Consider the following 22,056-nt stretch of genomic DNA (forward strand, 5'->3'; position numbering starts at 1 on the left):
GAAATTTTAAAAAAAAAAAAAAAAAAGTCCCACTGAGCAACAGCACACTAAATCTATGAAGTCAACTCAATGCTAGTTGAATTATGATTCATCCTTTATTTAAGGGGGATGTTTTCAGCTTTTCTAGTCATGAACATGGGTAACTGCAAGTTGGCTAAAAGATCATGCTGTCATGCCTGAACCTGGAAGAGTTAAAAATAAAATATATTAAGTTTAGCCCTCCTGGCCACATAAAATACATATAGGCATTCTCTGGGTTATGAACACCTGACTTGTGAATGTTACCTCTCGACAAAAAGCCAGCCCACATTCTGCTCAAAAGGATGACACCTGGAGGGCAAGAGTATTTGCAGAGCTACTTAATTTTCTTTAGGTTAGTTGGCCAAGGGCTGCCATGGATATGGCAGGGGGGTATTCACCTGGAATCCAAAGTGGGAACCTGGAACACATTTGCTAATAAATATCATACTTTATGTAAAACATTGGCTCCCGGCTAGTCCACAAAAAGTTAGCTACACATGAGAGTTTAAAATACAGTTTAAACTCTACACATTTGAACAATTATTTTTCTCTACTACATGCTGTAATAATCACATTATGTATAAATCTTGTGAGCTATGATATTACTGTGCTGCAGTATCACCATACCATTGCATTGCAGTTACCTAAATAGAAATTTTCAGCTTTATTATAGATTTAGTAAGCCTCTGTGTGCTAGTCTAGGAATCAACTCTCTACTTAGTAACATTGTTTCTATGGGGAAATATTTTACAAATGAAACAGTCTTTTTGCAAAATGAGGAAACACCTCCTACATTCTGAAGATTAAAGTACAGTATTCATTTTTTGCTGGAAGAATGTAAATTGCCCTAAGATCTATATAAATTCAGGATTATCACATGTTTCAAAAGAAATCACGGAGTAAAAGAAATAATAACCAACAGACTTTAAAAGCATTAAAAAACAAATAACAAGAAATGGTTAGGAGCAAACAACTGGCTCTAACATATTAATCTGAATTATTTCCTGCACAAGTTGTTTTTCACTATTAGATTATATTGTGCTAATGTCCAATTCCAATGTTGAAACTGATTAGCTACTCTAAGCTCGTCTCAATAAAAAGCTCTAAAACACCACCACTAACAAAACCAACCAAACAAACAAACAAAAAAACACCTAAAGTGCTAAATAAAATACATAAAATATCTTAAAATACATATCCCTGAGACAGTAAGATATTAAGGAATACTCAATAGTTAAAGGCTGAATAAAAGCGAAAACCCAGCAAGGTAAGGTGGCTACTGGCTTTGAGAGCATTTTTTTTTAACTGTTTGTTTGTTTATTCATTCATTCATTCATTCATTCATTCATTTTTACAAATAGTTTATTGTCAAGTTGGTTTCCATATAATACCCAGTGCTCATCCCCACAAGTGCCCTCCTCCATGCCCATCTTCCCCCCCACCCCCAACCATCAGTCCTCAGTTTGTTCTCAGCATTCAAGAGTTTTGAGGGCATTTTTTGAACTCTGTGAACTTATATTTGTGTTTATAACATCAGAGGGCACAGAGGACAAAACCCAGAATCCTCCTGACCCTACATAAAGCTGGGATTGCAAAGAGCTAAACCATGAGTGAAAAGATAATTCAGAGACAAAATCAATCTCAAGGAACTGTAAGGAAAACGGCTTTCCTTGAAGTATGGCATTTGGAGTAAGAAGAGAAATAAATTCCACTGAAAATTTATCATAACAAGCTAGCCCATATGAGAATTGGCAGCCCAAATTTGTACTAACTGGGTGGCCCAAAACCAAAAACCAAAAAAACCTGGGTCTAGAGATTCTGGGCTGAAAATACCTCCTGGCATCTGGCAAAATCAAACATAATTCCTCTCTAGATAAAGCAATCTTCAACCAGGGTTCAAAGAATTCCCATATTTAGAGTCTCTAGATATAGGAGCTTATATTATAAAATCTGAAAACAAACCAAAACATAATGCACAATGACTGAAAACCAGAGAGGTGACAGCAGAATCTGAGCTGCTGATATTTAAAGATCCCAGATATTTAAATTATCAGACAGCACATAAAACATACTCAGTATGTTAAAGATAAAAAAGGAGTTGACATTTCTAGTTTAAAAAGTAACAGATATAAAAGGCCAAATTAGGAAAAAAGTGTAGCTTTTGGAAATGAAAAATATAACTACATGTCAGCAATTGAGAACTGGTGAACTAGAAAAAAAATCTGAGGAAATTATAAAATGTAGCCTGAAGAGCTAAAGAGATAAAAACAACTGAAAGACTAATTAAGGGATATAAAGAACAGAGTAAGATGGTCTAACATGTGTCTTAGTTTTAAAAGGTAAAGAAAGATATTATTCAGAAGCTATATTTGACAATTTAATATTGGCTGACAGTTTTCTAGAACTAAAGAGAGAAACCAAGTCCATAGATTCAGGAATCTCAATGAAACCCATAAAGGACAAAAGAAATCTATACTTAAGTACGTCACAATGAAACTGTAGAATATCAACGATGAAGGGGGGAAAAAGCCAGAAAGAATAGGAATGACTTATAGATCAATGACTGACTTTTCAACATTAACATGAGAAGCCAGAAGTAAGGGGAATAATTATCTTCAATGTGCAGATAAACAGTATCAACTTAGATGTCTATACTCAGTAAAAATCTTCCTAAGAACAAGGGTAAAGACATTCAAATAAATAAAAAGAGTGTGCAAAGCATAGATTTCCACTAAAGGAACTTCAAAAGTATGCATTATATACTGAAGGAAAGTGATCCCAGATGAATCTCTAGAATAAAAGAATCATGAGTAAAGAAAGTGGTAAATATGTTGGTGCATCTAAACCAACACTGACTAACAGTAATAGATGATGGTAACATCTTGTGGAATTAAAAGAAACCTAAAATATAAGAGACAACATAAGATAAATAATATATAAATTGGGAGGGTATACTCAAAGTTAAAGTGTTCTGAAACCACTAAAGTTTTTGGAGAAGGATTAAAATACTGATCAGCTTTAGACTGATTATTTATTTAAAAAAAATTTTTTTAATGCTTTATTTATTTCTGAGAGAGAGAGAGAGAGAGAGAGCAGGGGAGAGTCAGAGAGAGAGGGAGATACAGAATCTGAAGAAGGCTCCAGGCTCTGAGCTAGCTGTCAGCACAGAGCCCGACGTGGGGCTCGAGCCCACAAACGGTGAGATCATGACCCGAGCCGAAGTCGGATGCTTAACCAACTGAGCCACCCAGGCGTCCCTAGACTGATAATTTAACTTGTGAGGTAGAATTTATAGGCCAACTAATTCCTAACACAAAAGGAATAGTGTATAACTAGCGTATTCCAAAATACAGAGGGAGAAAATGAATAAAAATAAAATTCAAAAGAAGCTAAGAAATGAAATATAACAATAGCCCCCCCCCAAAAAAAAAGGTAGTTAAAAAACAGAATCATCAAATAAGATGGCAAAAGTAAATCCAAACACATCAATAATCACTGTAATATACACTAAATGGTCATGTTAAAAGCCAAAGGTTGTCAGACTGGATTGAAACAATTCTAACAATAATAATCCCCAGGTATACTGTTCGTAAGTGACTCATTAGAATATAAGAATATAGTAAAGCTGAAAAGAGAAGATTGGCAAAAAGATACCATCAGGCACCTACTAACCAAAAGAAGGGTTACACAGCTATGTTAATATGACACAAAAGGGACTTTAAGGTTGAAAGTATCCAAAGAGTCAATCATATAAAGGTGAAGAAATTCCATTTCTGAGAAATAGTTTGAACTTACATGTATCTAAAAATAAGGTCTCAAATATGTGAAGCAAGAGTTGACAAAAACACAAGGACAGACTAATCCATATCACAGTGGAAGATTCTAACACAACTCTCAAAGCCATTCATAAATCTAGAAAGCAAAAATCACTAAGGTTACAGAAGATTCTAACAAAGTAACAAGCAAGCTTTATCTATGTAGACAACACTGCTTTTCACTCCTACAGAATATACACTCCCTTCAAGCAGATAGGGAACTTGTATAAAAACTAATCACATAGTGAGATCATAAAGCAAATTTTAAAAAACTTCAAAAGGTAGATAACTCACTGACTATACTGTAATCAATGTTAAAACGATCTCCCTCTACCCAAAAACACATGTTTTAAAATTAAGAAGCGGGGCGCCTGGGTGGCTTAGTCGGTTAAGCGTCCAACTTTCGCTTAGGTCATGATCTCGCAGTTCGTGGGTTCGAGCCCCGCGTCGGACTCTGTGCTGACTGCCAGCTCAGAGCCTGGAGCCTGCTTCAGTCTGTGACTCCCTCTCTCTCTGACCCTCCCCTGCTCACGCTGTCTCTCTCTCTCTCTCTCTCCTAGAAATAAATAAAACATTAAAAAATTTAAAAAAAAAATTAAGAAGCAATTCTAAGTGTGTCTCAATGGTTCAATCTGTTAAATGTCTGTCTTACTCTTGGTTTTGGCTCAGGTCATCTCATGGTTGCTGAGATAGACCCCTGCATCAGGCTCTGGGCTGATAGTGTGGAGCCTGCTTGGGATTCTCTCTCTCCCTTTCTCTCTGCCCACCCCCAATGCACGCATGTGTGCTCTCTCAAACAAACTTAAAAAAAATAATAATAATTAAAACTTTTCAGTAGATGCTGCTCTGCACCCTCAGTTCTCTCAAGATTGTACTTAAAAGAAGCATTAATACATGACAAGGTCAGAGCACTCCTAATTCTATTTATTATATATTTATATATTACACTTCAATATACAATTGAAAAAGAACAATGCCATTATTCACTTAAAATTGCTTCAGTATATTACTCAACTGCTCAAAGCTGCCAATGGCACCTTATTGTCCACAACACTGTTAAAATTCAAGCCACACTGCTTGAATTCTAAGACCCATTCACAGTCTGACCTCACTCTGTGTGACCACCCTCTCCTCCAGGACTGCAATGTCTACCACCTGGAAAAACTGCCTGCAGAGGGTCAGAATTGCTCAACAAGAGCCAATCAATGACTCCATACAATCCAGGGTTCCTTTGCTGTGCCATTCTTCTTTCTGGAATTCTTTAATGCCCCTTCAAGGTCCAGATGACTTTTAACTTCTGTTATGAAGACCTCCCAGGTATTTATAGTCTAATACTTTTACAAAAATTCTCCCTTCACCAAACTCAGCATCCCAACTTAATACTGTTTGTTTGTTTGTTTGGTTTTGGTTTTTGTTCATTTGTTTATCTATACATCTATACATCAAACTCTAGGTAGAGTCATGCTTTATTATCTCTGCCTCCCCTGCCATGAACTTAGGACTGTAATAAATAGACACAGAAAATGCTCAAAAAATAGTTGCTGAGTGTCTCTTGAAAGAACATAGAAGATGCAGTCTAGGCCTCTTATATAAGTTACACACACACACACACACACACACACACACACACACACACACACAATTCCCTTTGAATATTTCACTTCCCTCAAATAAGAAGGGAAAATATATCTTTTTTGCCCACTCAATTCTATTGCAATAAGAAAATATTATGAACATAGGTGAATATTTTAACAATATTTTCTTATTGTCACTACCTAATTAAAGAATACAAGCCTTTTTATCCTCTTGAGAGCATGAAAAATTTTAAATGTTGTGCATGTGAAAGCCATGCATCAAAGCCAATCACTCTCCCATCCATCCTACTACTAATATAGTGGCATAAATGACTGTTGATGATTCTCACACACAAAAAGTGCTATTAGTTATTGAAGGTCCCCATGAGTAGATTAAAAGATACTGCTTTTAGACTTTATGAAGTAGATTCCCATTTCTTTTTTTTTTTTTTTAATATTTTTATTTATTTCTAGGAGAGAGAGACAGCGTGAGCAGGGGAGGTTCAGAGAGAGAGGGAGTCACAGACTCTGAAACAGGCTCCAGGCTCTGAGCTGGCAGTCAGCACAGAGCCCGACGCGGGGCTCGAATCCACGAACCACGAGATCATGACCTAAGCGAAAGTCAGATGGTAAGACAACTAAGCCACCCAGGCGCCCCAGATTCCCATTTGTAATTTAAACAGTTGAGTTCCACTGTTTTTAACATTATCTTGTAACTGGTGGTGAGTGTACATGAAAGCTTTCATGTATACTTGTGTAATGTGTACGTGTACTTTGAGCAGAGAAGAGGGAAGACAGAAGAAGAGTGTTAGACATTTTTTCCATAAGTTTTTAGTAAATGATAGCCATAGACAGAGGATAGAGGATGGATGGATGGATGGGGACAGTTTTTAACCAAAAGTCACCACTTTTCAGAGGTGAAGTGAGATGTAAACCACTCTTATATTTTGAGTCTATGATATATTAAAATAAGAAAGAAATGCCAAATGTAAATTTGTGAACTCATGTAAATTTTAAATCCTCTCATTTAACTAAGAATTCGCATTTAACTAAGAACTACCTTTTTCATAATTTCTGCAAAAAAAAAAAAGGTAAGATGATGAAATGTGATTGGGTTCATCATAGGATAATAAGATTTACTTAAAAATTAATTTATAGCACATTGTAAATGGCATAGTGTAGTACTGACACAAATTAGCAATCAATCATATGATAAGTTTGTACTTCTATCAATCTTATCAGAATACATCATCATTTGAATAAAAATCTCAGAGTCTAAATTTGAGGTCACTGAGAGTCAGTATCAGTGATTCTCTAGGCTCCCAGTGCTAATAAGTGGGTTGGGCCATAGACATTCTGGCATCAGTAGGGCAGCAGCCATTCTGGGTAACTGAAAGTTGATTCTACATGTCTCAAAAGCCAACTGGAGCAGTATTCACTAGAACTGATTATGTTTAAAAAGTAATCAACACTTTTTTAAGTTACGATTTGGCAAGAAGCCACTGTTAGGCCATAGTTAACTGTTTAAGAAGTTATTTTGCTCTTGAAGCTTTTATTCCTCAAGTCCTTGGGCTTTCAAAGCAGTATCATGACAAAGTTTTTCCCATTTGCATGTTTTAATATACCTTAAGGGGAAATTTCCTTAGCAAATAATATTTATGATCAAGAGAATTAAAGAAACTTGATTAAATGAAAGAAATAGTTTCTGGATCAAGACTTAATCAGCATTAAGCTGATTTAAAAGTACAAGGACAAAATCTATCATGGTAAATAGCATCCCATAGCCTCTTGCAGACATATTTACCTCAATGGAGCTATGAAATAAATGGTACAAAAAAACAATCAAAAGCTAATAGTTAATGAATGGAAGTAGTCAGGCAATGAAGGATCATTACCTCTTTTTCCTTCTGGATCCAAAACATTCTCTTCCATTAATCCTCATTCCTCAGGCTGTGTGCAGTTCTGTGTTAGCAGTCATTTCAAATGTCAAAAAGCAGACGAAGATTTGAGATATCAAGGCAGAGGGCAAGGCAGAATGACTAGCACACAGTAGGCTCTCAGTAAATAACAGCAATTCCTTTCCCTTCCCTTCCTGTTCTCTGGATCTTCTTTTTATAAGTGGCATATCTGAGCTGTGAAACTTACATCAGATGATTAAGAATATATTTAATAAAAATCTTACATATATGTCATAATCTAAAACAATAAAAAACTTACAGATTCAGAAGCTGTCAATAAATGAAAAAGCTTAAAACATGGTGTGATAGGATTTCCAATGTGGTTTCTATTAATATTATTGTTATTTTAATGCTTATAGTGCCATAAATAAGCCCTAGAAGGAAGGAAGGAAGGAAGGAAGGAAGGAAGGGAGGGAGGAAAGGAGGGAAAGAAAGAGGGAGGGAGGGAAGGAGGGAAGAGGAGGGGAGAAGAGAGAGAAAACTGTACAAACCAGAAACACCTTAGAGCTCTGTAGTACAAAAGGCACCATATTCTGGTCTGGGTTCTGCCCCATCTGCGTATCCCTGAACAGAATACTGTACAGCTTAGCCTTTAGTTATATAAACTATAAGATGAGGGAAGCTGACCAGATTCTCTCCAAGATCCATTCTCACTCTGCCATCACATAGTGCAAGCCCAGTGAACTAGATGGCCAATAAGAGAGATACAAAGTTCTATGCCTCTGTGTTGACCCCCTAAGTCCAAATCCAACTACAAGACACTGAATATGATTTCTACCAGAGGTTGCTGAAGTCATTCTGCAACTCAAACCCTGGTGCCACTATTTACTAGCTCTGTGATCTTGGATAGGTCACTTAATCTCTCTGTTCCTAGGTTATGTATCCCACAGGGTCATTATGTGTATCAAAGTTGATATTATATGTAAAGCATATATTGCATGGCATCCATTAAACATTAAATGTGTCATTTATTATTATTGTTATTATAACAAAGATCTAATACAAACAAAGCCAGCATAGGACAGAAAGGATTAACCTGTATTAGAGAAGCAGTACATAATTAAAATAGGTATGTAGTTGGTCATTAGGAGGCTGGTGATCAGTAAGCTCAATGACACAGCAGTCTGATGTGGTTACCTGAAATGCTAAGAAAATTTATCTTTACACACACATGCAAAAGACTTTACAAAGTCTGTAAAGGCAAAGATAATCCTGATATACTGAAGTAATTTGTTCATTCTGAGTACAAACTTTTAGAAACAAGGTATGAAATGGCTCAAATTATAAAAATATGAATAGTTTAAGATTCAGGACAAGCTGCCTTCGAATATTAAAAAACTGTCATGTCAAAGCAATGTCTTTATTCAATATAACTCCGTGGAAAGACCGGGAATAGTCAACAGAAGTGAGAGGAAGCCAGTTTTCAGTTTGGAATGGAATGGACTTGTTGGGGAAGTAAAAAAAATTCCTGGAGCTATTCAATGTTAACTAATGACAACTGGATGTGCGAGCAACAAGTCCTGGACAGAAAGCTGAAGTTCTCTCTCAAGAGAGAATTCAATCTAAGGGTGGACCACAAGACTTTTGACATCCTTTTGATCTGTATTTTTTGATGCAGATTGCATGCCTACTGACATAAATTGTAACAGCATTTCTCCTGTACTGAATGACCACTTGGCAAGCATGAAGACAATGGTGTTAAAGGATAGAACAGAATTAATATTAAAAGTTCAGATCACTCCATTAAATCTTTGGCTAGAGTTGTCAACCCATGGCCTATCTTAGTGGCTTGGTTTCATTACTGGCAATATACAGATCTCCAGTTTAGAAGAAATGGAACAAAAATAATGCATTTTTCACCCATAAAATGGATAACTAGTTCATTAATGCTTCTAATTATTTCTATAGTTAATATAAACCTAGATAAATTATTGTAACATTAGTTATAATTTCAGACATATTCTTTCTGAAAGTTCTTATGACATTATTAATTAAGCCATTTTTGATTTTTTGTGTTTCCCAAAAGAGATATGCAGACCCATAAAACATAGTGGCTGGGGGGTACCAATTTGCTTTTGACCTCAGGACAAGTGCTTTAACTTCTCTGAGGTCCAATTATCTCATCTATTTAAAAAGGGGGAACAAGGGATGGCAATAAATAGAATAGATATTTTGTAAGGACTTTTATATTCTAAAAAGTGATTTTATGAAATGATCATCCTTTAAAATAAAACTCAAAGCACAGTTCTTAATTTGTTCATCATTTTTCCCAGTGAAGACACCTTTAGTTATAATATAGGGGATTGAAGCATTCAGTCTGTACCACCACAACTTACTGCTCTACGAGACAGTTTTACTCTGTCCTTTTGGGGTTTGGAAGAAGTTATTTGACTGGGGGAGGGGATTTTACAACTGGAAGCCATCTTAGAATGAGCCATTTATTCTAACTTTTATTCCTAAATGCTTTAGTTCCTCAGGCCTTCTACACACATTTCAATGAGTTTATGTAATTAAAAGTTTATCTTCATTTTTGCTATAATTGAGTTTCCAATGATAAAAGAAAACACGTAAAGTCAACTTACCCAGCTGTTTTTTACCCTTAGCCAACTATTCCAATGACATCCTAAACTATACCAATGACTTCCAACTAATAAAACATGTTCAACTGTACTTTGAACTCAGAGGACTTTCTCTACAAATATTTAGTCTGCAATCAAGGTCCACAACTACATTCTGTTGGACTATTTTCTTTAAAAAAGAAATACTTTTTTTTTTTTTTTGCACTACTTAAAAAAGAGATGGGGTAAAACTTTTTGACAAGGTCTCTTTAAAGAGGAACTGGACAAAGCACTGAGAACAATCTGTACTGGCAAGGGACAAAATAGATGACCTAATAGGTCTTTTCTGTCTCTAATTTCTGTGATTCGAGGATTTTTTTACTCTTGCAGTAATACTTGTGAGTTCAACAGTTTCTCAAAACTATTATTAGTTACCAAGGAAACACAAAATGTTTGCAGAAATAAATAAGCAAATGGACTGGACCTAAATAGCAGGCTTTTCCAGCTTCTCATTTAATAATCTTATGGCGGCGTCATAGTATCAATTCTTCATTCTCCTCAAGTCATTCTGTTCACCTACTGGCACACTCACTGGAGTCCCAAAGCCAACTCATAGCAGCCCATGTAAACCAAGAACAGGAGGTCCCTAGATCAACAGAAGAATCTCTCTTAAATGCAAACTTTACTGCTTCACTTGTTGAAGAACAAAAACTAAAGCACTGTCAGTGGGACAGGGAGCAGATTTATGACTATCATTTGTAGGGAAAATATGCAAATATAGGCTTTTAAATGACCTGTCTACAGAGAAGCAATGAACATGATTAAAATATATAAATAAAGATAAAAAGACACAATACACACATATGACCCACAGTGTAAAAACAAAGATGGTTTACAAATGTTTATAAAAAGACTAAAAGGAAACATAGAGCAGTTGGGTGTTGAACAATGTGAGGATCAAGGATATCAAGCCCTGTGCAGTCAAAAATATGTGTACAAATTTGCCTTCCCCCCAAAACACTAATAATCTGCTGTTTAACAGAGGTCTTACTAATAATATAAATAATTAACACATATTTTATATATGTATTATATACTGTATTCATGTAATAAAGTATGCTATAGAAAAAATATTAAATCATAAGAATATTTATAGTAATGCACTATAAAAAGTCTGCATATAAGCAGACCTATGCAGTTCAAACCTGTGTCTGAGGGTCAACTGTACATCAAATTATTAATAGTTGGCAGTATTCATGTGGCAGGACTAGAAGTAAAATGTCTTTTCTACTTTTCCACATTTTCCAAATTATCATGGGCACTGAACTGTTTTAAAATTGATTTTCAAAGCCACAGAAAATCATGTTAATAACAGGCTTCCCATTCACTAACATTATTACTGTATTACCACTGATATTGTTGCTGTAATCAGCCTGAGTTTGCTGTCAAAGGTATTAATCCTTTTTATAAAATCAAAGTCAGCTGAAGTATGAACAGGAATAGATGAAGAACCTCTGGAAGCTTCAAGGATTATGGAAGACAGGAGATTGGGTTGCAGATAAGAATGAGAAGGTCTCTCTGCAAATCCAGGTTCACTATAGCCCACTAACTATTGGTGAAAGACTGTAGGTGCACAGTATAAGTGCTGTACTGCCTTGGAATGTGGTATACTTTTTGTGGGCACTTATGTGTACAGAACTAGGCAAAAGACACCTGGGGAACAGGAAGAAGAGTGAAAGGAACAGGTTTATTAGAAAATTAATTGTTCAGGGTGTCTGGCTGGCTCAGTGGATAGAGGGTGCAACTGATCTCAGAGTCATGATTTCAAGCCCCATGATGGGCATAGAGCATACTTAAAAAAATAAAATGCCATTAAAAAAAAGAAAAAAGAAAAAAAACCCTGATTGTTCTTGGCACGGAGAGAAGGTGCTTTTGCCCTCAAACCTTCCTTTTGGCTTCACATTCTACAGCTGCTCACCTGTGGTACTCAATTCATTCCTCTGAAGTTGTGCAGCAGCAGAGGAGAGATCAGCACCAGATACATGGTATGCTAGTCCAATGCTCAGAGACATAACTGCTTTGCAAGAAGCCTGCCAGCAAGGTGTCAGAATGTTCCCTGAGATGGAATACTTTAGTGCCAAAGGCTCACACTCTGGCCAATCCAACTGCAGCCTAATGCAATGTAAGACCACAGAATTCTGCCTCCTCCCTATGCCATCCTGACCTGTCCCCACTATACTCAGCTTCTTATACAGAACTATCTTGTGAATAAAAATTGTTTTTCTTTATATGTTAAAGTGTTTCCAAGTATACTATTGTATAGAGGAGACAAAGGAGCAAACATCATATTCAAAGTTAATGTTACCATCTCATAGATTCCAGCAGTGCAATGACCCCTTAACTGATGAAAAAAGCAGTAGTGAAAATTGTGGGCAGCTGTAAGAAAGGTACAGTATAAATACTGCTTCTCTTGTACTTATTTGTATGACTAGAAGACTTCATCAGTCACAAGAAGAAACAAAGGTAGGGAGACAAAACATGAAAGAAAGAGCAGTCACTCTGCAAAGAGAAACTGGCTTTGACATGCTTAGTAACACGTTAATGGTATTTTTAAACATTTGTGGACATTGCTAATAACATTGGTTGCTGTGGTCACAGCACTAAACTCCTGGCATTAGCTTGAACCATGGGAAATTGCTAATATTCAACCGTTTTTGACTATCTAATAAAGTGATTCATAGAGTTCAACTGAATCGATACATTATAGTTTCTACCCCTGCTGCCTACAAACAGCTTTCTCATTAGAAAGCAATTAGATTGGTACAAAAATCTCTTTGTACCATTTCCAAATAACAATGCTCTTGCTGATTTAGATCATAAATTTAAGTTACTCATTATAGAAATGACTTTAATTTGTAGTTATACTTATTTGTAGGAAATTTTGCCTTATAAAATGAGAGGGGTCATATAGTAACTGGACAGTAAAATTTTCAGTAAAAAAAGTAAAAATTGTCTTAGCCAAAACTGAGGCACCAAGCTCACAACTAACTGTATTGTTTGGATAATAAATATATGTCAGAAGCCAAGAAAACAAAAATTACATCTCAAAGAGAATATTCATAGGAAAGGAGAAGGAAATAAAAGTCTACTTGTTGACTCAAGTGGCTAGTAGAGTTCAATACCAATGGTTGGCTGGAGTCAGCAATATAAGACCGAAGGTGCTCTTGAGTCAATTAGATAAAGATACCCCCCTACTCAAGACTCTTGACTTTCATCTGTAGGAAAAATGTCATAATATTCTAATTTTATTAGAACAAAACATATCAACATCCTCAAAAAAACTGTCTCAGTAAATACGCAAATCCATGATGTTTCTAATGTAAATGACTTCCCTATGATTATTCTGCATAATTAGGTGGGGGGGGGCTGCAAAGGTCAGTCTTAGTTTTCCTAGTTTAACATTCAGTCTGGAAAATAAAGACAGAAACTTCTCAATTAAATCTGAAAACTTCTTAACCAACACTTTTAAGGGTTTCTGAGCAAACCATTAGGAGAAGACTAAGGCTATATATATAAACACTGGTGCAAATCTCGGCATTTGTCTCTTTACTAGCAGTCTAATTTTGGTCAAGCCATTTTACTCTTCCAAATGTGCTTCTTTAACTGAAAGAATGAATAATACCACCTGACAATGTGTTATGCAGATTGAGTGATGGAGTGGATGTAGAATACTAAGCACAGTGACTAGCATCAACAAATGTTATTATTGGTTCCTGAAGAGAATGGTCCTATACCATGATCTCAGTCGGAATGCTGAGTCATATCTGGGGCAGAGATCACTGCTTCAGAGAGTAACAGGGCACCAGGCAAGGCACACAAGGAGGAATACTGATCTTCTTTTCTCTCACTTCATAACCCAAGACAAGTCTTGTATCCACTTAACTTCTCTGTTCTTCAGCTACTGCAGCTAAAGGAGGAAATAATGCTGACAGATTTTACAAGGGAAGAGGGAAGTCAAAAATATGAAAATAAATGTAAAACATGAGTATAAAAATGTGGGAAAGAAATAAAAGATGGTGTCCAATGTTAGGAAACTTCTGTACCTATGAGGGGAAAGGAGGCAAACCCAGTTAGAAAAATGCTGGTTTTGGGTAAAGATCCTTTATGTTAGCAGTTTGCAGCTGAGATTCAGGTGTTTATGCAACTTTCACAATAGTCATTTTATCTCATTTGAAATAAATCAAACCTAGCAGAAAAGTCTCAAAAACATGGTTAATAAATACAGGGCAAGCATAGGAAACTAAAAAGATTCAAATACACTTCACAACTATGAGTAAGAAAACTAACAAGCCAATATCTAAAATGTTAATGTGAATACAAGCCAAATATTAAATTTTAAGCTCAGCTGAAGGGTATGGTCATTAGCTTCTCAAAACAGTATATATTAAAAACAGGAGTTAGTTTAACAGGCTTCTCTGTCAGCAGAGTGATGGAGAAGAACTATCAAAGTGAGCTCACAGTTTAACAAAGATGACACACATTCTGTGCCCTGTATCTTTTTTTCATCATTTTCACTAACTATACATTCTTTTCAACCAGGCTTTCTCTACCCCAAACTAAGGAAAAGAAACAAGCTATTTTCATTATTCCTGTTTGACAGAACATATGAAAACAATAATTCTATAGACATGTATGACATAACAGGAAGCAATCCTATTTTAATGTTTATTTAAAAAGAGTTAAATAGACTCAAGTTTTTACTCAATTCATTTGAAGCTTGCAAATAAGACAGCCACATCCCTAATTTACTTAGCAGATTCATATAATTGACTAGGACTTTTAGAGATTACTTCTCTTATTGATGTGCAAAATAATTAGGAGCATAATTCCCATTTCCCAGAAAAGGAATTTATAAAAGTAAAATCTGTCCACTACTAGAGGGTAACATGCTTTTAATTCAGTCATGTTTGGTCACTTTCTTTTTTCTTCTCATGTCCTTATTTTGTTTGCTGGTAGAAGAGAACAAACGGCTTAAAACTGATTCTTAAGCTCTATTTTTATACTTTGTCTTGAAAGTACAACACAACACGTTTATCTTTAGTTTCAATAAATATTTTTCCTTGCCAAATGAACTGATTAGTTTTAACTACTTTCGTTAAACACAGGCAGGCAGAAATGAGGAAATAGGAGATTCTTTCAGGAAAAACACTGAAAAAAAAAAAAAGATTTCATCTGGCCTTCCCATCATCACTTCAAGAATTGTTTGGTAGTTACATCATCAGGAAATAAAATACTATCCTCTGAGGACCCCTACTCTTTACAAAAAGGAAGGAGAAGGTTTGAAGTCTAAATTAGCCCCGGGGTGTCTCAAGAAATAAAATAGCCCCCAAAAAACTTCTGGCTCCCTCTCCAGCCTCCCGCCAGCAACCAAAAAACAAATGTTACAAAAATGTACCTACGAAAGTTTAAATAAGAATAACAGGATGTGCATTTAAGAATCTGAGGCAATAACAGAAGCTTTAGTGCCCCAGCGGGAGAAAAGTTACTAACGGATCACCATGACCCCCAATGACTTGGTTAGCCAGGCAGGAGGGCGCCGGCGTCCCGGGCCCGCCGCCCACTCCCCTCCTCGGGGAGCCAGGGACCGACAAGTCCGTTCACACGGTGGGAGCGTCAGCGGAGCTGGGGCGCATTGCTGCCGCGCCGCTGCCGCCGCAGATCTGGTTGTCACCGGCGCCCCCGCCGCCCGCGCCGCACACGCGGAGCGCCTTATAAGGCAGCGCAGTGACGTAACGCCCTTAGGCCGGGCGCGCTCGGCGCCCCGCTCTCATTGTTCGGGCGACTCCCGGAGCGCGCACAGCCCGCTCGCAGCGCCGCCGGACTGCGGCCCCCGCCCGGCCCCGGCGCAGGCAGCTCAGGTAAGCCCGGGAGAGCCGCTCTGCTCCAGCAAGGGGCATTGCTGTCAGATAGCCAGGCTGACTGTAGGTGGCTTTTAAAGTTACCAGCATCACGAACTGCAGACAGGTTTCGAAAAGCGCGTCCAAGAACTCGAGGTTCAAAACCTTTTAAGACTCACACAAAACTTAGAAAGTTTACTCACAGGGTGAAAACGGATTTCAGATTTGATTTTAAATGAGAGCTGGGGGATGACTATATATTACATACTCCTCTCCAAGTGAGCCACACACTGAATCCTGCCTGTATAGAGAAATCTTTGGGAATGGGTGCGGAGGCGGCGTGGGGGTGGGGGGTGGTAAATATATTGTAATACCACAACTCTTATCTCCTGATCTTCTCCTTCCTCGGACTTAAATTCCCTTACGTCTGACAAGAGCAGGGTGCGAAACTGCCACATGGTAGTAAATTTATTAGTGCCGTTTCTCATCCCCTCCCCTTTGTGAATCTTTATATAAAAGACTAGAAAATCCCTGTTAGAAATACAGCTTGTAATTAGGATGAATCTAAAATTTTAAACTTTTTAAGCTTCCAAGAAAATCTTAACAAACTCTATTCTGTCTTAATAGATATGCCAATCCGTGTAGGACGTGACTCATAATTTTGAGTTCCAACTTTTTAAAAAACGTCAACCCCAGTAAATGGATATATGACAAACTTCTCAAGAGTAATATTTTGGACAACAATTTGTTGGGTTATGTAGAAATACTAATTTAAAATGTAAAGCCTGTAGAAGAATTTTGTTAATCAGTGGCATTTTGAACTTGTATCTAAAGCTTGAATAGGCTATTGCTATAAATGAACTTTTACCATATGATAATTGAACACCTGGATAAAAATCTATATGTTTTTACATTTCAGAATAAAAATTAGAAGAATTAAAAATAAAATATACTGTCACATTTAAAACACTGGAATAGGTGATGAAAAAATCATGTATCACTCAAACTTTATTTAGTCTGAACATATACTGTAAAATAAAACTTAAACATATGACAGAATTATTTCTCTTTTTAAATAGCCTCTATGTTTTATTTATCATTTGAAACAGCATTTTTTTATGTGCCCCAAATTTGGGACTTATCTGTGTTTCCAGTAATTTCTGTGGTTGAGTATTTTAAAGTATATAATATGGGTGTCTACTACTTTTGCTTCATTATTTTGTTTGGAGCAATGCAAGATTTTCATTTTAGTATTTTAAAAGAAAAATTATAATTAATTTGGTTTGAAGATAGGCTATATTGACTTCAGGTTAGTATTGAAAAGTAGGATTTCCCCAAAACTACTTTTTTAAATCTAGGGAAGCCTACCATATAATAAGAAAGAGGGGCCAACACTCAGGTCACTGTGGAAATATATGAAATATGCATAGAAAAGTGGTTTACTTGATATAGGCTGTAATTGGAAGTGGAAAAATTCTTGCTTTGGTAAAAAGGTATTCCATGCTTTTGCATCTGATAGAGGAGGGAAACAGAAACCATCAATTATTGTTTCAGCTATACCCAAAGTGCCATCTGTACCATAAACTATATAGCTCATCTGTTGAAAATCATAACCTCTATTAAATCTCTAACAGCTGTGTTTCCCAGGGTCTGCATTTTATTTATATATTTTTTTACAAAAGGCAAGATTCATTTTTTTAATCTGTAAGTGACACACTTCAATACTCTACACTATTTTTCATTTATTAACTATAAAGCATGGTTCAAAAAACAAATTGCTGATTAAGACTCCTTCTAAAACTAAAAGTTAAACATGATTTATCATGGATACATTATTGTACAGCACAGCGGATTCTCTGAACAAGCATTTATTAGTCCTAGGGACAATTTATATGACGAAAAAAATGTTTTATATAGATGGAATGTAAATTTTTACATTTCCAAATAAAGCACATATAAATTTTATGCTTAATAAATTCATTTGCCCTTTTATGGCAATCGACTTTAAATGTGAAGCACTGGTATTTCTGTGATATTTTCCTAATGCTGTGATGGAATCTATAGAAAGAGGCAATATGAAAACACAAACCAAGCTTTGAACTTCTTAATTTTCAAGCCCACTTGCAATTCCCATAAATTGACCTTCTCAAAAAGCTGTGAACTTTGTTTTAGGTTTCTCTGCCATCCCTTCCCCCCCAAAAAGTGACTTTGGTAATAAATGGATTTTGAGGTAAAAAATGAAAATGGAGTACCAAGAATAAAATTCCATTTTCTTCTTCTGTCCATATCTAATGCTTCAGAGCAAAGTGAATGATTTTACAAGGTGAACAGAGGAAAAAATACAGCCTCCTATTTGAGGAGAAAAAGAAAGAGGGGGCAGGAAGAGAACTGTTTATAAAAGACTGAATATTGTGGCATAATAATCAGAAAATGTAAACCAATATTGTTCTCAACCTGCTTCATGTACTGAAATCTGTTGTTCACATAGCCAATTATTATTTCTGAAAAATCTAACACACCTTACCTTTATCCTCTTGGGCATATCATTAATTTTAACTATTTTTAAAGTTATTTAATTTGTATTAGACTATGGATATAGCTTCAATTTAATCTGATTGTTTAGTTTCTGTAAATTATGTTTTAAGTAAGGATTTAAAGATGAAGAGACACTGCATATGCAGCCAGCATCACACACTTTCAAAGAAATTTTTCTGTGGCTGCTTCTGCCATCACTACAATATTTATGGGACCACTGACTCAATCACTTACATTTAATATGTGTTGGGTCAGTTTCTACTTTGAATGTTAGATGTACTGATTCATAGCAGATCATTACCAACACTGTTACAAGCCCTCCTACATCCTTCTTTTTCTTTTCTTTTTTAAAAATTTTTAAATATTTATTTTTGAGAGGGAGACAGACAGACAGAGCAGGAGTGGGGGAGGGGCAGAGATAGAGAGGGAGATACAGAATCTGAAGCAGGCTCCAGGCTCTGAGCTGTCAGCACACAGCCTGATGTGGGGCTCGAACTCACGAACCGTGAGATCATGACTTGAGCCGAAGTTGGACACTTAACTAAGCTACCCAGGCACCCCTACATCCTTCTTTTTCTTAAAAAGCAGGGTTGAAATTATTTCTTCCTGGCTTTCTTCTGTACTAGCATTACCTCTTGACTGGGAAAGCTGAGAAAAACAAATGTGGGAAGGCTCTTCACGGAAAGTCCCTTGGTCCTTTTTCAGATATGGAGAAGCATTCCCTTTTCATGCTTTTTCTCTCAGATGCTTTAGCAGATTAAGATAGGGCAGCAGCAGTTTTAATTCTGAACCCAAGAACAGAATAACACATTAGCAGTGTTCTTTCCTCCAGTCTGACCAACCTCACATTCCTATTCCCTACTGGTTCCAAAATAAGGTTAACTATTAAAGATACTTTTTTTTTTAAATTTTTTACTGTTGTTTTTTTTTTTTTTTGATTTATTATTGAGACAAAAGTATGAGCGGGGGAGGGTCAGAAAGAGAGGGAGATACAGAATCGGAAGCAGGCGCCAGGCTCTGAGCTGTCAGCACAGAGCCCGACAAGGGGCTCTAACTCACCAACCGTGAGATTGTGACCTGAGCCGAAGTCAGCCACTTAACCAACTGAGCCACCCAGGTGCCTGATACTATTATTTTTTAATGACAAGCTTGAGAAATGGTGTGTTTTTGTGTTTGGGGGAAGAGGTGGGTGGGTGGCTAAGGTATGTAGAACAGTAAGTATGTAAGTGTACCATTAAGGCAGGTAAAGGTGTAGCCAAACATACACTCAATTTCTTGTTTCTGTTTGTAACTACTGATTCTAGCCTAAAGAACAGTTTTATCAGTAAAAGAGATCATACATTGCATCAGAATAGCTAATATGCAGGGCGCCTGGGTGGCTTAGTCGGTTAAGCGTCCGACTTTCGCTTAGGTCACGATCTCGCGGTTCGTGGGTTCGAGCCCCGCGTCGGGCTCTGTGCTGACTGCCAGCTCAGAGCCTGGAGCCTGTTTCAGTCTGTGACTCCCTCTCTCTCTGACCCTCCCCTGCTCACGCTGTCTCTCTCTCTCTCTCTCTCTCTCTCCTAGAAATACTCTTTCTTAAAAAAAAAAAAATTAAAAAAAAAAAAGAATAGCTAATATGCAACTCCGTAGATGGGAATTTGAGAAGAAACTTGATAATAAATTTTTCATATGAACAATGGGATGCCCTAGGCCCCAGAGAAGGGTCTGTGTGTGTGTGTGCGCGCGCGTGTGTGTGTGTCTCCTTCTCTCTCATTTTGGCAAGGAGTATCCATAGAGCTTTATAGCTAGAAGAGGCCTTGGAGACCATATGATGCAAATGCCTCACCTTACAGAAGAAACTGATGTTCACAGTGTGACTTGGCTCAGACACAGAATTACTCAGAGGCAGTCAGGACCCCCTGCATTCTTGGACTATATAGCTTTTGGTTTTCCCTTAAATTAGTGCTAGGAAGAGGTGAAGGCAGAAGCTCCAGAAGAAGCCCTGGCACTAGAGGTGTTAATTTGGATATAAAACCCATTAAAAAAGAAAGCAGAAAGTTTCTAAGTTCATGTTAATGAGTATAAGCAATAAGAAGGCAAGAGGAAGGAGGGAGGTAAAAACCATCAATGGAGTTCCAACAGGCTACTACAATGGAAGGGAGATGATAAAAGAAAGACAAAGAAAACAATAACTACTTAAAGGTCCTCTGGGTGGCAAAGCTCACTCTGCTTAGAAGTTGAGTGGTTCCCTAGGAAGAATGTATATATGCTTTATTTCAAAGACCTTTAGGTCTGAACCACTAACTTGACAAATGACCTCTTCTCAGCATCTTCCAACTAAGCATTATGTACTCTCCAGACCTCCCCAGCTAGCAGATTCCCTTTCAAAACTCAAAATGACCCAAAACCTTTAAAACAACCTCCCTGAAAACTATAGAGGAAGTAACTAATGAAGACTGTAAGCTCCTGGCAATACCTTTCCTGCTTTACTTCCCTTCACACAGTGCATTGCTACATGACATTAAATTACACATTAACTGCTTATTTGTTCATTGTCTATCTCCTGGACTATAAATTCTGAGGGTCAATTTTACAACCACCTTTATTCCTAGTGCCTGGCAAAGTACCTTACTATACTTAGTAGGTGTGTCCCTGGGACAAGAATAGTGTTGGATGAATGTACTAACAAATAAATTACAACCTAGAAGCTCCTTACTCGGTAAGAAAAGAGCACTTCTGAAAACTATAGGCTAGGAAAGTCCCCTTCTATGAGATTCTGTTCAAAACAAATCACTGCCGGTATCTGAAGTAACCACATTGAACTGACTACAAACACAAAAACCAGAAAACAAATCAGGCTCAGATGAAGTCAGTGCAGTAAAATCTACTTTGTACTATACAGTATGAGGCATGGAATGGGTGGAAAGCAAAATATGGATGAACAGAATGTAGTGATTTTTGTCTTTAAGGAAGTGTAGGTTCCTTTGTTTTCCCTAATCTCTGTGCCTCACATGAAGACCTAGAAAATGCAGTCACTGGACCCAAACAGCTTGTCCTTGCCATAAACAGAAACCAGCAGGTTACCTCTTCCCAAGCATACACTTTGATTCTGAAGTTTCTATGGGTAGTTCAGTGCATCTGCCAGGTTTTACAGAAAAGGAGTGATTTTTCTATAGTTTCAGTTAGGTAATCCCAATATCAGTTTTTGAAGCCAGTCTAGGGCTTGTAACTCAGCAGCAAACATTTACTTAATGTCTTCCAGGCACTGTGCTAAGCACAATACAGGCCAACAGGCCAACAGTTAAGTTCTCTACACACTACTAACCCAGCTACACCTACTAACACTGACTGGCACCATGTTGGTAACAATGACTAAGATCACCAGCAGCTCTTGCACAATGGCCCTGTCCCTGTTCTTTTTTTAATGGACTGATAAAGCAATATGGGTAAGACAGGTCAGCTGTACATAAAATCAAGTGAAGGTAAACAATGTGAGGCTGTTTAACAAAAAAACCACAATTAACCTGAATATAGTTAATCTCCAGCTTCCTTGCTTACTTACTAATGACATTAAACTGGCATGGACAAATAGTGTTTATCTCAATAGTAAGACTAAAGAGTAGGAATAAAGGTTCATAAATCCAAGTTCCATTCTTCTTTTCTCTACCAGCTATGCTCTGGTAAGCCTCCTATAGCCTCGGCTTCCACATGCCTAA

General features: G+C 37.0%; 3 protein-coding genes across 6 annotated transcripts in view; 2 read left to right on the forward strand and 1 right to left on the reverse strand.

Annotated features, from left to right (window-relative positions):
• The window catches only part of CMSS1 (cms1 ribosomal small subunit homolog), a 386,003-nt gene that overhangs the window by 309,697 nt on the left and 54,250 nt on the right, over window positions 1-22,056 (reverse strand). The window lies entirely within an intron of this gene.
• Window positions 1-22,056, forward strand: part of LOC144240494 (filamin A-interacting protein 1-like) — a 118,833-nt gene that overhangs the window by 53,319 nt on the left and 43,458 nt on the right. The gene's annotated exons all lie outside the window — the stretch shown is intronic.
• LOC144240490 (filamin A-interacting protein 1-like) overlaps window positions 15,742-22,056 on the forward strand; it is a 32,626-nt gene continuing 26,311 nt past the window's right edge. Inside the window, exon 1 of the mRNA XM_077774834.1 lies at window positions 15,742-15,844. The gene's annotated coding sequence lies outside the window, so the exon portion shown is untranslated. The remainder of the gene's footprint in view (window positions 15,845-22,056) is intronic.

The sequence above is a fragment of the Crocuta crocuta genome, unplaced genomic scaffold (genome assembly GCF_008692635.1).
Source record: "Crocuta crocuta isolate KB4526 unplaced genomic scaffold, BGI_CrCroc_1.0 scaffold6, whole genome shotgun sequence".
Lineage (NCBI taxonomy): Eukaryota > Metazoa > Chordata > Mammalia > Carnivora > Hyaenidae > Crocuta > Crocuta crocuta.